Genomic DNA, 11,417 nt, shown 5'->3' with positions numbered 1-11,417 from the left:
CTTCCTTCCTTCCTTCCTTCCTTCCTTCCTTCCTTCCTTCCTTCCTTCCTTCCTTTCTTCTTTCCTTCCTTCCTTCCTTCCTTCCTTTTTTTCCTGCCTTTTTCCTTTCCTTCCTCCCTCCTGTCCTCCCTTTTTATTTTTTTGAACTGGAGATTGAACCCAGCACCTTCACACTGAGTTTCATCCCAGCACCCGACCCTGCTTTGTTTAGATTGGAAACAGCATTTCACTATGTAGTCCCGGCTGGGATCGCTCAAACTTTCAAACCTTCTGCCTCAGCCTCTCACAGTACTGGGGTTACAGACATGTGCCATGTGCCTGGCTACTCTAGAACTTTCTCTAGAGAACATTCCTGTGTGAAAAAACCCCACTGGATCTTCCCTCAAGTCATGACCCCATTTCAGCAACTGCTTCTCATCCCCGCTACTAACCCACCATCGAAGCTACTATCATCCCTAATTTATACAAACCGGTCTCCCTATGTCTGCTCTCACTTCCCCAGAGATTGCTTCTCACAGTAACCAAAGCAATCCTTTATAACACAGATTGGATTATTTTAATCCTTATTTATAATCTTTCTGTGGTTTCCCAAGCCACTAGAATTAATCCAAAGCTCTTACCATGCGACATGCGAGATTCTGACTGACTTGATTTCCTTTCTAAATTCACTCTCCTCGCCTAGCTTCCTTGATCATTATCCTTTACTTTTCTATTTAAAAATTTCCATCTGTTTTCCAGACCTATTTGCTTGCCATGTGTAACTAGATGTTTCAAAAGAATCTCAGCTATAACCTGTTTGTACACTCACAATTGTGCATGCACACACACCCCAATTTTTGCTTTTCTTACTCACTTAATTGTTCAGAGAAGAATGAATGTCACCCTTGTTTCCTTCCTCAGTGAAATCTATAATTTCTGCCTCAAAAAAAAAAAAACAACAAAACTTTATCCTTTTCGTTAGTCCTATGGCCAATGCTCCAGTATCCTTTCTGGCTCAGATTATTAGAACAGACTCATTTTTGCTCTCCCTGTTTTTACTCTTGCCACATGAGAGTTCTTCTTCATGCTGGGAATTGAGCTCAGATCCTTGTACATGGGAAACATTTGTGCTACAGCTGAGACACACACCTAGCCCCTCTGCGCAGATCTTACCTGCTATCTCCGTGATAGCCATGTGATTTCATGTACCTGGCTTTTATATCTGTGTACATTCAAAGAATAACCTGCTTTTGTAAAAAGCTGGGGCAAAGTGTTATCCATGTGGTAAGACTACACATTAGAGCTGAGGAAATCTATTCATGAAATATCTACTTTGCTAGTTACACTTTTGGCACCCATGTTGTTCAACCCCAAATCAGAATTGTCCTACCCCAAATCAGAATTGTCCTAACAATATATAGTTTGAGGAAAATATTTAAAATGAGGGCTATTCGGGAAAACCCAGGCCAGTAAGCAAGACATACAGTAACGATAATCAGACACAGGAATTGTGTGAAGCCCTGGGCTGTTGCCAGGAATTCTGTCCTTGAACTATAACCTTGATTCTTTTAGAAATAAGGTTAAGAACACATATTTAAAGAAAGAAAGATTAGGCCTATTGTATTTGAGGGGTAAAAATGGAACTAAGTAAAAGTTCTAACTCTTCTCTCAAAACTCTTGAGACTTTGGGAAATGTAGTGTGAATCTCCATAATTCCCTCAATTTTCCCACTTTTTTTCTGTTATTAAAAAAAGGAAGGGAAAGGGAAGTTACATACCTTAGGTGTTATATCAGTTGTGTTTAAAAAAATCCCAAAGTGGTTGTTTTATTAAATAAAGACCACTCCAAAGTGACTTTATGCAGGTATTTACATAACTCATGATTCTGGTTGTTACCAGTTTGGGTTGTTCACATCCTGTTTCCCAGGACCACCCTTGCAGCTGTAGTTATCTGGTGTCTCCACCAGAGTGACACTGGCAGTCAGTGTTGAATGTCCATGGGCCTCTTCCTTGGGTTGGTCTCTCATCCTCAAGAGAACTATCCTGTGTTTCTTCCTGCCACAGAGTGTGGGAGGGAGCTGAGGGTCCCATGACACTCAGCTAGGAAGCCATAAACATCACCTCTATGGTTCAAGCTGGTACAAGGCCAACCCAAACTCAAAGGATGAGAAATGTGCTCCATCACTTCATGAGGGAATGAAAGAGTTACATTACAAAATGTTAGCATAGAGGAACAGGAGCAATTGTGGCCAGAATTGCCAATAATCTGTACTACTCCATTACTGTATCCCTTTGGAGAAGCTTTCTGAGTTACTGCATATATTTATGGTTATAAGCACATGAAGATGTGTGTATGTATGTGAATGTGTGAAAGTATTACATGCTACAACTCCTAAACATACATGCATGTATATACATAGGTATACTTATGCATAGAAAATGATTTACTAATATGCTGGTATGTATTAGTAAATATATAAACAGCATCTGAACAGTAGTTGTCTATTATATTGTCTAAAGTCATTTGTGAGAAGATTCATAAAGTAAATACTTCTTAGAAGAAGTTACTCCTAAATACGTAATATTTTTGTTCAGATAAGAAATGCATAATTCATTCCTGGTTTTGGTTTACTTTGACTTCTGAGGAACCCTGCATTAAACCTAATTTCATCATCCATTCTTGGTATTAGCTTAGGTACAGTTATCTTTCACTTTTTAGAATGTTTCCTTTTTGCATTTTTAACTATCTTATTGTATACAAGTTGTAATTACAAATTACTTCCATCATTTTGGAAATTAGATGCAGCGCAGTCAAAACTTTAAAAATACACTAAGATGCCTTTTACAGTACCAGATGAATTTTCACTTTAGAAAATTATGTTAATGTACCCTAGGCAGACTAAAGAACCAAATGTTAGGATGCTTTCACTTTAGTAATCTTTGTAGTATTAATCTATGAAATAAAATAGTTCAAATGGTAGAGGCAAGTTCCCCACAGAGCTACTGGGCTCAGATGCCTGTGGCTTAATGCATCTTTTTCTCACATTTTATAATCAGTCATCTAGAAGAGCCACAGTGACTCATCCAGAAAAAACAAACAGTCATGGATTTCACATCTCCATTACATCTGCTCTCCAATTCACCTCTTCCTCCTTTCAAACTTGGAAAGGATTCTTCATGAAAGAGTACATCATTAATTTAGTTATTGACTAATATGAGATCATTACCTTACTTATGAAAAATATCATTAAATAAAGCTGCCGTTTCCCACTTTGATGCTTGCCATTACTTACAATAAGCTTCTGAATTGGGAATTATTAATTCCCAATTTTTACCTCTGCTGCAAAGTATTTTTCTTTATTTCCCTTTTATTTGCAAAAGAATCCAAATATATCTGTGGACATAACATTTCCATTAGTATCTCAGCTAGCATTTGTCTTGCCCCTTTTAGGCTAAAAGTGAAAATAGTCAAATGAGTTTGGGGTTACATAGCATCTTAGCAATTTAATCATTTAACCGTACTTCACTTGCTCAAGGTTGTTTTACCTGGCTAAATCTCCCGACTAGAGCACAGTAAGAAAAGATTGTCTCCAATGGCTAAAGTAGATGCCATTTTACTGATTGTATTATCTCACAAGAATTTGGGGAGCCTGTCTGTTGTTACTTTGACCATGCTACTCATGATTTTTATCTAATTTCTGAACCCATAAACACATTCTACTAGCAAAGTAGGAGGTAGTGAGCTCCTTAAGGAAGTTTCCCAAAGAAGCCCAAGATGTGGAATTTTGACAGCGTTATGATGATAGAACCAGAAAACAAAAGAAAACAAAACAAAGAAACACACAGAGAAACCGACACTAAAAATTTAAAGAGCAAATCTCAGGCACATGAGTGCAATCCTAAATTACTTAATTACTAATTATTTCTAAGTTCAGCATTTCATTGCTTATATAAGACACAACATTTATGCTTAATTGTTATAACCTCAGTTTGCTGGGAAAATGTTATATTGCATACAAGTGGTCAATATAAAAAGACATGGTAAGATATAGATCAAAACTGTTCTTAGGTTCTGTGCTTTAAAGAGTTGTACAACTGATGTGAAACTTAATTGTGCTGGATGACTTGTTCACTGCCTTTTGTACACATTTTTATGAGCATGTACTGTGTAGCACACAGTGATTATCTGCTAGATCCCTAGTGGTGAACAGAACAAACACCACCACTGCCCTGATGGAGCTGAGAATGCACTGAAATAGACTTATTAAATAAGTTGAAAAAAAGAGAAATACACACACACAAACACACACACACATGCGCACACACACTCACATTCAACTTGAATAAAAGGCTACAAAAGAAAAGAACATGGTGTGTGATAGAGAACCTCAGGAATGGGAGTGAGGTGGTAGAGAGCATAGTTGCCTATTTAGAAAGGGTCAGGGATATAGCTTGGCAGCACAGCACTGCTGAAAAGCAGTAAGGACAGGGTGACTGGAAAGCAGGTCAATGGGAGAACATAGTGACCTGGGGTCAAAGAACAGAGTTAGACCACAGAAGGTGCTGCAGAACCTAGGAAGGAGTTTGGATTTCCTGCGAAGTTTCCCCAGAAGCCTTTGAAGTAACTCATTGGCCACTCCGGCTGTAGCCAGTGGATTATGGGCTCTATTTTATTTCTCTTTGCTTTGGCTTGTATTTGTAGATAAAATGAAAGGATTCATCTGTAAAGATACATCATAGAACTGATACCAAATTTAAAATCCTAAATCTTAAATGGTTTTTATGTGAGGAGTGTGTGTGTGTGTGTGTGTGTGTGTGTGTGTGTGTGTGTGTGTTGCTCCATAAGAAAAAAGCCCTCAGAGTTACAAACATAAAATCAGGAAGGAAAGTTGTTTCCGGAGGGAAGCTGTGCAAGTGGGAGCCCCGGGGCTTAGGCTTCATTCATTGTGTCACCAAGGGTCCACTCTCTTCACACCTCAAGGACAGCTGTTCCTGACTCTGCTTGGACATCAGCCAGTTGTCAAGTCTGAGGCCTGTTTGAAACACTCTCAACGTCATCCTTCAGAGTCCTTGTCAAAGAGCTCAGATTAAAAATCTTGTTTTTGTTTTGGTCATTGTCTAGAAATTGACTTCGAGGTTCTGGTCATCCTTCTGTGCAGAGTATGCACCTTTGTAACAACATAGGTCTGAGAACTGGCATCAGTGTGTCTGAAATGGGAGCAAGAGATGGAATGGAAAGGAAAAAGACAATGAGACTCATGTATGTTAATCACTGCATTTTATAGATTCCATCTCTCAAGAAAGAAGTACTGGAAATATTCCAGGAGGCTGTTACAGTGATATTCCAAAACCTCATTTTAAGATGAAAGGCCTGGAAAGTTCAAGGTGCTTTACTGAGTTGGATCTCCTGCCTCTTTTTTGTTCAACGTTCTTGTACTCTTTGAAATTTTATTGAATGCTGTTGCATATCTCTTAACATATCTGTCAAGCTGTTTCTGTAAGGAAATGGTGTGTAGTCCATGAAGCTCATTCTTGGAAGAAATAGTGCTTTGCTTTTTATGAAATAGAGGGAATGATGTGCTGGTTGATTTATTCCATTCCCAATGCTTTGTAACAGGAGTTGAACTGAATGAAAATGATTGTGTCTGCAGGCCTGGTCTGCAGATATGAAGCACTGCTGGAAACCATCGAGTGTGGAATGGCTTTAATTTACTCTGTGGCTCTCAGCCCTGTGTTTTGTTTGCTTTCAGAAACGAGAAAGAAATGAAAAGAGCAAAAGCTTTTGAAATGACTGTAGTTTAAAGTAAACAATGCTTGGAGCTCAGACGTTTTTATTTCAGTGAACAATGGGCTATTGTTCTGGAGAAGCAGAAGAGGAGGGAATGCTAGCCTGACATCCTCCTTAGTGAGAATTTAAATGGCTACCTCTGTTAGCAGGTGGGTCTGGAGACGCCATGGAATGAACAAAGCTGGGTCTTGGTGTGATGAGCAGGAGGTCATGAGAATACAGCTTCCCTTTCTACACTAAAGATCTTACCTCTTGACTTTTTCCTTTACTTAAATAGTGACGTGTTTGATGATGACTAAACCAAAAGATGATAAAATTGCTCACTCTTTTATATTTTTACTGCAGGGACAGGACTCCGAGGTGTTACCATACAAACACAGGTGGAGAAATCATTCTATATACCATTTCTTTGTTCAGGGCTTTTATATTTTGCTTTAATTGCACAGCACATAACAGCTAACTATAACCCCTGCCTTCATCCAAATACTTGAGTTGGGTATTCTGTATGATTCATAGCAACATTTAGTCCTCAGACCTTTTGTTTTAATGTCTTGTAAATAAGTAGAAGAAAACTGCCCTACTAGAATCTAAAATCTACTAGAAAGATTTTAGAATCTAAAATCTACTAGAAAGGATGGAATGTTATTTATGTCTCATTATCGCACCCTTAACCTCTTACTTTTTTTAAAGGTGGTATTGAAACCATCTGGGTTGCTTTGAAGTCAGTTTATTTTACAGTATAAAAAAACTAAGTTTTTTTCACTATGCCATGTAATAGTTGATTAACTTTGGCACAAGTACACCTGTGTTTATAAATCTGACAACTTCATCTGTACAGATGGAAATTAGCACCAAATTAAGTCTTTTGGTAGGCTCCAGGATTTTTTTCTGGTATTATTTTAGATTAAACAGTTCCCCATGTTCTTAAATGTCCTTGGCTTTGTGTATTAGGTTATTTAAAGAGACAGTAAATACAATAACTAAGAGCATAGGACTCAAGAGAGAATCAGATTAATATCCTAGGCCCCCAAATTGTGTCACCTTAGGAAAGTTACTTTACCTGTCTGGACCTGACTATCCTCAGTTGTAAAAGGGTGATGTAGTGGCCAAGATGACCACTGACTCCTAACTCATGATGTTCATGCTGGTGTGCATTCACCTTCAGTGTTAAATAGTGCTGGCTTGTGAGGACTAATAAGGTATAATGGAAATGATGGTGTGTGGGTGCAGAGGCTAAGTACCAGGTTTTGTGGCTTTGATTTGCCCTTTCTCTTGGATTTCTCATTCTAGGGTAAGCCAAATGCCATGTATTTTGTAAGGAGAATCAAGCAGCCAGAGCAAAAGCCCACATTGCTCATATATCAGTCAGTGTTTACTAGAGAAACAGATATAATACAAGATATAGGATGTATAAAAATTTACAAGATTGACTTACAAAGGTCACCCACGGAGTTGGATGTAGAAGAGAGCAGAGGGTCATTCTGCACACTGGTGATCCCAAGGATCCTGTAGAAGGTCTGGAGCTCACTACAGTGTCCCATGAGAGTCATTATTAAGAGGCTGAAGAGTCTGCACTGGAAGCCAGATGATGACGTCCAAGGTGAAGGTGAAGATGGAAGCTCCTCCTAAGAAACAGAAGTGGATGCATCCTTTCCCACTTCCCCTTTATATTATCCAGGCAACAAGCCACGCTAAGGTGGGTCTTCCACACCCTAGGGTATGGAATTCCTGAGTTAATTTAGTTGAGTGTCTCCTACTCAAGCTGACACAATCAGTCACTCATCACAGCTGCAATTAAGGTTTCCTGCCAATAATAAGTGGGCCACCTTGGAAGTATCATCTCTAGCCCCATTGGTTTTGAGATGTCCACAATGCTGGTGGATGTCTTGGTTACAACCTCATGAGATACCATAAGCTAGAACCACCCAATTAAATTGCTCAAAATTCCTGAACTGCAGGAGTTGAGTGAGATAATAAGTGCCTATTGTTGTTTTGAGATACTAAGTTTGTGATGGTCTAATTTGTAGGAGAAGGCGACAAAATTGCTCATGATGGTATCCCATCACAGGATTGTTGGGAGCCTTACATATGTAAATGCTTCACACAAGATCTCACACATAGTGTTACTAAAATTTAGAAGCATTAATTATGAAAGGAACCTAACACCGAAGGACCAGTCCACTATTTTAACATCTGCAAGTATTTCATTTGCCTTTAGTGGATGAATAACCAGATCTACAGCAGGCTCCTGAGTGAATGGGAAATGGGATGGCATATCTGATACACCTTGTGTCCTGCTTGACATCATCTTAACGCACTTTTCTCATGCTTGCACACAGCTGTGGAGTAGTCATCAGCATGAAGACACTTGCTTCAGCTCTACCAGCTGCTTCTGGTTCAGTACTGTGGCCTGCTACTGCTGCCTTTGGGACAACTACGTGGACTCTAAATTATTCAGACATATGTGCTAACCTGGATGCTCCAGGGGGTTACCAGCAAAATTCACTGGCAATGGGAGGTGATGGATAAAGTATCCTTTTCCTTTCTTTGCTGGAAAGTTCTAAAGCACCTACTAGTGGCTCCTTGGAATAGTCTTAGTGGAGTGGAAGGCTGCTGCCCACAGTGGAAACCTGCTCAACGGTGCACCTTTGGGTTGACTTTTCCTTCTTTCCTGTCTCATTCCTCCCCACCTCTGACTTCTGTTTCTTGGGTCCTTTGCCTAAAACTGCCTCTAGGCCAGCCCTGCATGTCTCTGGCTCTGATCTTTCAGAATAAACCCTAGGCTGAGAAAGATGACTGCAGTAAGAACTGTCTGAGGGTTGTTTGCTTAATATATGTGTTCATGAAATCATTAATGTATTAACTTGTTTGCTCTCCTCAGTGGTTTTCTGCTGTTCTGAGGATAGTCTCCAATAACTCATTTGCATCTCCCAGAAGTAGAAATCTGCCCGTGTCCTCTCCCAACTTGCCACCTGATCACTTCTGTACCTTGGTCTTACTTAATCCCCTTTGTACAAGAGTTTCTCTGTTGCCTCTGAGTTACTTTGCTTGGCACTTTGTCACTCATTGTTAAGGTCTAACTACCATCTCCCCAAGAAAATCTTTTAGATATCATTTTAAATACCCCTATTCCAATTTGAACCTTCCTTAACCAATTATACTTGTTTTTTAAAAATGTTTACCATCTTTCCCTGAGTATAAACTCTATGGAGGGCAGAGATCATGATCGTATTCTTCTTCTTTGCTTAATATTTGGCATGGGGAACATCTAAAAATGTTTGCTGAATGGAAGAATTCACCTGGGTGATGTTTCATTTGGTTATGCTTTTCTGTGTTGTCTTTCTTTTTGTTTAGAAATGTCTTAATCTGTTCTTTGAAAGCATGAAAAATATCCAAGAAGACTGCAAGTTTGTGAAACAAGGTATCATTTTAATAAGATAAAGGCTACTTTTTGCCAGTAAATGTATTTATATTTTTCACTACAGAAAGCAGAATCAGAGAAACACATCAATTGACAAGCTTACCAATGCTTTAGATTATAATTAAGTTTACAATAGTTGATTGACCAATGAATTTTAGAGATCATCTCTATTGAATAGAGGCTACCTTGCTTGATCAAATAAAATTTGTGATTTTGATTTATGTAATCTAAATTCCCCTTAAGTAGGAAGGACTTTTGGTTTTCAGTATAAGTTGGATGAGATTGCTATTGGTTGGACTGATAGGTGCCCATCCTAGAAAATCCACTGTTTCAGACACAACCAACAAATGGTATGCAGGTGGCTACACCAGGGCCGTCCTTGTATACTCAAGGATAGAGAGGAGTCTTTTATGACTAATATCCAGCTTAAAAAACACTAGGGTGAACTTTAGTGTCATCTTGGTGTGCAGTGACTTTAATTTCTAAGATAACACTGAAGATCTGGCCTAATTATATTGTAGTACAGAAAAGAGACCCCTGAATGATGTTTTATTCATAGCTATATTATAGTACAGGAGAGAAACCTCTAAATAATTCCACATTTGAAACACATTCACAGATGAATATGTCTGCAAAGTAGAAGTAAACTCTTTGAGCCAAGTTTTCTTGATAATTTACAAAGGATGGTACACTAAATTTATTATGTTTTTTTGTGGCTATAAATATCACACATTCTTCATGGCAAGAAACCACTAACTTGTGCAATAAATATTTGTTATTGAGTACCTACTGTGTGCAGGTGCTTCTTCAAGCTCATGAGGCACAGCAAGAACAAAACACATGTTAACATGTTCTCTCAAGAATAAATTTTGCCATCGCAAAGGGCTCTTTGCAAAACCTCACAAGGAGGAAGTGGTTGACACAGTTGTGAATTAGCGTCAGTCTGGCTAACAGGAAATTGCCAACAGGTTACCTACAGTGTTTTCTGAAGAGATGGGAGCTTCCAAAGGGGAGGCAGTATTGCGTGCTTCATCTAGATGTGGCAGTTACAGCAGTTTACTTGAAAGCTAGAAATATTCTTTTTCTCTAAAAAAAATGGGATAACACTGAGGTAAACAAATTGAACTCACCTTTCATGAGCCACAGGGTTTCTTTGGTGGAAGTGACCTCTTCTCTCTTTCCTATTCCTAGCATTGAGGAGAACTGGCCAGATATAGTGAGCTGTTGAAAACCAGAGAATAATCCTGTACAGAAAAAGCAAAAGGTATCCAAAATCCTAGAAATTAAGGACAAACCATGTATCAACCCACAGCTGATAAGGCAGGATGCATTAAAAATTAATTCCTTGGACAAAATCCAAGAGATGCTGAATGTACAATCTAAACCCGTTGTTCTAAAGCTTGGATGGGCATCTGGGTCACCTGTGAACTGACTGTGTCACAGATGCCTTACCTCAGCTGCTGTGATCCTGATACGTACTGAAGTTTGTGAAGCACTTCCCAAGATGGCAAGTCCATTTGGCAATAAACTCTCCGCCATATTTTCTCAAGGGTTTCCAGAGTCATTGGGTAAAACAGCAATTTTCTATGGTGTCTATAGTGAACTCTTTTTATCTCTAAAACTCTGCATAATAAGTAAACGCAAAAGTAAGCACAAAATTAAAAATGTATAAATTCTTGATGTCTAGTAGATTATATTAATTAAGATAACTGTATAAACTATAAGTGCTATGATTCTAGTTTGGATACATTTTTTTGCTTAATTGGAAATGCATGATTTTCCTGTTTGTTATTTTCCAGACACTACAACTTATGTTCTGGGCTTGGATATTTGCACCATGTCCAACTAGGAACTAGCAACTAGGAAGTAAGAATCTTTACACTTTAAGGAAGTTTTTATTTTAAATGTATACCAATAGCACACAAAACTGAAAGAGCCATTTAATAGTGAAGACATGAATTGTATTCATAGGACTGTTCTAGCTCTTTGGTAAAGTATTGGTTTCAAGACAAATCCAGAGAATCTTGTGGGTTTTAATTTCTTTTCTTTGACTATTGCTCGGTTTAATGTATTTCTTAACTAAAAAATAAATCCCTTTAGAATGCTATTATATCGTTGGATAGCACTGTTGCAGAGATTACCTTTTGAAAGATATTGGCAGCAAATTCTCTCCACAGTCTGAAATTGACCTGTGAAGTGTGTGTTGTGTAACCCATCTTTCTCATCCTAA

The 11,417-nt window shown here is 38.5% G+C and overlaps 1 pseudogene; it reads right to left on the bottom strand.

Annotated features, from left to right (window-relative positions):
- Positions 1–10,726, bottom strand: part of LOC102010717 — a 106,822-nt pseudogene extending 96,096 nt beyond the window's left edge.
- Positions 10,727–11,417: the final 691 nt, after the last annotated feature.

The sequence above is a fragment of the Chinchilla lanigera genome, unplaced genomic scaffold, assembly GCF_000276665.1.
Source record: "Chinchilla lanigera isolate Chin_1 unplaced genomic scaffold, ChiLan1.0 scaffold00027, whole genome shotgun sequence".
In the NCBI taxonomy this organism is placed as follows: Eukaryota; Metazoa; Chordata; class Mammalia; order Rodentia; family Chinchillidae; genus Chinchilla; species Chinchilla lanigera.
Note: the sequence above shows the minus strand (reverse complement) of the source record. Positions and strands in the feature narration are given on the sequence as shown.